This window comes from Cannabis sativa, chromosome X, assembly GCF_029168945.1.
Source record: "Cannabis sativa cultivar Pink pepper isolate KNU-18-1 chromosome X, ASM2916894v1, whole genome shotgun sequence".
Lineage (NCBI taxonomy): Eukaryota > Viridiplantae > Streptophyta > Magnoliopsida > Rosales > Cannabaceae > Cannabis > Cannabis sativa.
Window position 1 is genome coordinate 83,655,047 of NC_083610.1, and position 5,239 is coordinate 83,660,285.

Here is a 5,239-nt window from a genome sequence, read left to right on the forward strand (position 1 = left end):
AGGAGAAACGCGAGTCTAAGCCATAGAAGGCGTAGTTCGTCAAGGTGACAAAGTCCAAAGCTCGCCAAATCCCCCACTAAATATAGGAAGCATCTCCGAAGAGGAAAGGGGGTCCACGCTTCGTCAATTTCACTGAGTTGTCTGCTCCTCGCGACCATATCTATGCAATAGAGGAGCAAAATGGCGTCTTCAGGAAGCCGCCTCCAATCCGGGGAAATCACGACAAGAGGGATCCGAAGAAATTTTGTAAGTACCACAAAGATATTGGCCATACAACTCTGGAATGTTGGTTTCTTCAAGATGAGACTGAAGAATTAATCAGACGAGGGAAATTCAGCCAATATAAGAAGAATGGAGAAAATCATCCTCGAGCGGATGATAACAATGATACGAATGATGTGAGTGGTTCTCAAGCCCCTCGCGATATTCTGACTATCATAGGAGGACCACATGTCAGTGGAGAGACTAGAAAAGCGCAGGAGCGCTATGCAAAAGAAGCAAAAGAAAAACCCTTTACCAATGTAAATAATTTGAGTGAATGACCAAAAAAGTTATTCAAAAAAGAATGCGAGGACATTACCTTCTTGGAAAACGACATGAGATTGGTACATCTTCCACACGCTGATGCCCTAGTGGTGATCGCTAATATCGGAGGGGATAATGTACATCGTGTCTTAGTTGATAATGGAAGTTTTGTCAACCTCATAAATTTACAGTCTTTTAAAAAAATGGCGTTACATGAAAAGGACTTGCGACCAATGACCTCGAGTATTTATGGTTTCACTAGGGATACAATCGCATTGAAAGGGATGATAAAATTACCAATAATTCTAGGGACTGCACACCCGTCACTGCCAAGTCAATGGCCGATTTCACAGTAATTGATCAACATTCTTCTTATAATGCGATGATATGTAGTCCTATTCTAAAGGAAATGAATATAGTCATGTTAATCTATCATCTTACCATGAAATTCCCCACCCCTCGGGTGTGGGATCAGTGCGAGGAGTCCAGTCGAACTCAAGAGAATGCTATAATACTGCGTTGAAAGTTACAAAAAAGAAGAAATTGGTAAATGTCATCTATTTCCCTGAGGCTCCTCCCCCTCGACATAAATTTTTTAGAATCGAGAAAATACTGCATATATAGAAACCCGATTTGGATCCCTGGATCCTTGACTACACCAACGTTGTAAAAGCTGCGGAAAAGACAATTGAGGTACCTATTGATTCTTCTGATAATTCTAAAGTGCTAAAAATTGATTCTAAACTAACTTTTTGAGCAGCGAGAAGAGCTTATCACTTTTCTCAAATGTGGAAATATTCAGACATGGTCGGAATACCGCCTGTGGTCATGTGTCACTATTTGAACATTGACCTTGAAGTGCGAGGAGTACAATAGAAGTGCAACAAAGTGGACCTTGCGAGGTACCAAGCGCTTAAAGAAGAAGTGAATCGTTTGTTAGCATGCGGCTTCATTATAAGGGAGTTATTTCACCCAAACTGGTTAGCTAATCCTGTTCTTGTGCAGTACATACAATACATAGTTCACAACTGGACAATGGAACTCTATCAATTCAAAATACAGTACATACCCTACATCTCGATCAAAGGCCAAGATCTTGCAGATTTATTGTCAAGTACAACGAAACAGAAGCCAATGCCAATGTGCCAGATTTAGATACCCCTGCATGGAAAGTTTATGTTGATGGGGCGTCGAACGAGAATAGATCCGGGGCCAAAGTAGCAATGATATCCCTTGACAGACTGAGACTCCAAGCCACCTTGAGGTTCACATTTCTTGCCTCCAATAATGAGGTTGAGTATGCCTTGCTAGCAGGGCTAAGGCTGGCCAAAGTAGTAGGAGCCAATAAGGTGGAAGTGTATAAAGACATTCAATTGGTTGTTAACCAAGTATTGGGAGAATACCAGACTCACGGAGAAAAGATGGCTGCTTATGTCTCAACCGCAAAAGCATTGCTACATGAATTACTGCTTAAAATTAGTTGCCCATCATCACCGCCAGTGATGCAACTCACAAACTCAGTCTCATTCGCTCGGGGACATAACATAGAGTAAACTGTCAACTAAAAAATAAAACAAATATATTAATAGATGGAAAGTAACATGAAATAAATATAAAGCGTAAAATAAATAAATGATTGAGGTACTACTTGCTGTGTGTGGGCACTACTCTATCACTTGGGGATTTCGAAACAAAGAAGAAGAAAGAGAGAGAGAGGTGGGGGCTTAGGAAAAATTCTGTGAAAGGAATGAGATGCAATTGTGTTGGGTGTGTTTCCTGAAGCCTTTACTTTCAATTTATAGAATACCACACAAGGTTAGGGTTGAATTACTTGGCATTAAAATAATGAAAAAAATTAAATAATAAAACCCATGCATGTGGCCGGCCAAGGCATTTGGAAATAGGCCTCACTTTTAGCAAATAATCGTATCACTTCGTCCTTGCTGAGTATCGTTTTCGGCTTACTCTCCCAGTTCACCATTCTCGAAAAGCAATGTGACTTCTTCACTACATACCCATTGCCCAGCTCTAGGATGGCCTCGTATACCCAATACTACAACGTTGCAGTATAGCCGTAAGATGAGTATTTGGCCTCCTTCTGACTAACTCCCTTTTCAATCTTCTTAAGCATCCTATTTTTCACATCTATGTAGTCTTTATTAAAAGTTTCCATCAACTTGTTGTACGAAATCTTTCCCCTCAGGTACTAGTAGAAGAATGGAAGGTTGCCAATCATTCTTATGACAAAAGGAGGAACGACAATCTTCTCCTCCTTACCAGTGAGGACGCCCATAACAAATAAGGCTATCCCCAACTTGTAAACATCATCAACTTCTGTGCAACTCACAAGAACTCTGTGCAGTTGGCCAAAGCTGATGGAAATATTACCATTGAAATACTCCATGATCAACTGGTTCGAACTTCCTTTCTCTTCAATTTCTTCTTTAGTATGTTCGGGCAACAAGTTTAACCCAGTTACCAAACCAAACTCCACCCTACCAATGCTCTGGAAAGAACATAGCATTTCTCCAAATACAAGTAAACTCTGTTGTAGATTGTCATATCAGTAAAACCCCAGTGTTCTGATAAATCTAGGAATATTTAATCACATAGTCATGTTTACTTTCCACTGTGTTGACAACACAATAAACATGATCAAGTATGTGAAAAGGGGTTTGGATGAATTTATAAATCAAATAGACAAATAATTGATAAGGTGAACCAAAACATACACAAATGAATGAAAAATACTTCTTTATCGATATTGAATAAATACATTGAAATAGAGTTTTATTTAGGGCATTTCTTCTCCCCAACTTGACTTTAATCTTCAGGTAGTAATAACTTCTGTGCAGCTCACAAGAACTCTGTGCAGTTGGCCAAAGCTGATGGAAATATTACCATTGAAATACTCCATGATCAACTGATTCGAACTTTCTTTCTCTTCAATTTCTTCTTCAGTATGTTCGGGCAACAAGTTAGCCCAGTCACCAAACCAAACTCCACCCTACCAAATCTGCATCTCTTCTTCGCCAAGTTAAAATGTACTTCGTCTAACTTGTCAGATTTAATCTTGTGCAACAATAATTGATGGATCAATGCCCCTAAAAATTATAATGTTTCTCTCTCGAAGAATTATTTGAAAGGGATCCTCACCCTATCCCATAATCTAAATTTCTCAAACTTGAGTTTAATCTTCAGGTAGTAATAACTTCCCCTGCGCCAAGTGACACAACAGTGTAATGCTCCGAGAGTGGAATTATTAGCTATGGAGGTCTTTGCAAAAAAAAAACAAGAAATTGAAAGTTAAAATTTTGTAGCAAAACATCAGACAAACATCGGATATACATCAGACTCATATCGGATATAAAAAAAATCAAAAATTGCAATGACAATCAGACTACAATCAGACAACTATCGGGGGACCATCAGACCTAAATCGGCCCATTCAAAAAATCATGAATGTTGAAAAATATATCGAACACACATCAGACTGCTAATCGGACCCTAAACCCCTATCGGACCTACACAAATTCTCTAAATTTATAATATATATCGGGGGGCATCGGACCATATATCGGTCCAATCGGACCTTCAGAAATTCTCTAAAATTCTCTAAATTTTAACACCCATTGGACACATATCGGACTGATAATCGGACCCCTATCGGATACAACAATTGGGCATTCATAAATGAACATAAATCGAACACTATCGGGCCACCCATCGAGCCCGATGTCTTCAACCTTGACAGTACCCAGCATTGATTATAGACCATCAGACCTACATCGGACTGCATTAGGGTGGCATCAGACCTGACTTAAAAACTAGATTCTTTCTCAAAATGAAAATCCGACCGATCCTACCCTAAATCTAAGCCAAACTCACAAATCATAGAATTTTAACCCTAAATCTCAACAAACTTATTAATAATCTCTTACAATTTAACCATAAATCATGAAAAAATTAAATTAATAGATAAAGGGAGCGACGGAAAACTAACCTTCGACATTGCCACGGTTGTGGGTGGTCGTGGGTGGTCCTCAGTGGTGGTCGTGGGTAGCCGTCGGTCCGTTTGCCGTGGTTTTTGGGGATTGGGGCAGTTCAGTGGTCGAGAGAGTTCGAGAGACAGAGAGAAAGAGAGTTCAAAATGGGGAAGGTATTTTGGGGTTAACACAAATATTGGCTTATTTTAAAAATATTAGGTATATTATTGGTTTAAGAGATTAATTTCCTCCAAATTATATGCATACAAAATCAAAATTTCATATATATAATTTGTATTAGTGTCCAAACCTAATTACTCTTTTACTTTATATATATATATATATGTATAATTTGCAAAATATTTATATATATATAAGAAAATTATTATTGGTGCTTAGCATTATTTTTAGTATCATACTGCTGTTGATATAATTAAGTATCATGTCTTATATAATTTAAGAAAATAACTTCTAAAAAATATCACTAATCAATCGTAAAATTGGGTGTGAGAAAATATTGAGTACCACTAATACTTAATAATAATACTCTATTTATAATTATATTAAGAAAGTACAAAATAATTAATAACATAGCTCCCTCATAGAGATGAACTTTATATAACAAGATCATGGTTAATGTTATTAACTCTTTTTTCCTTTCAAAATACTCATCATTGTAGATGAGATCAAGAATAGAGAAATCTCATCTTATTAATTATAATATATGG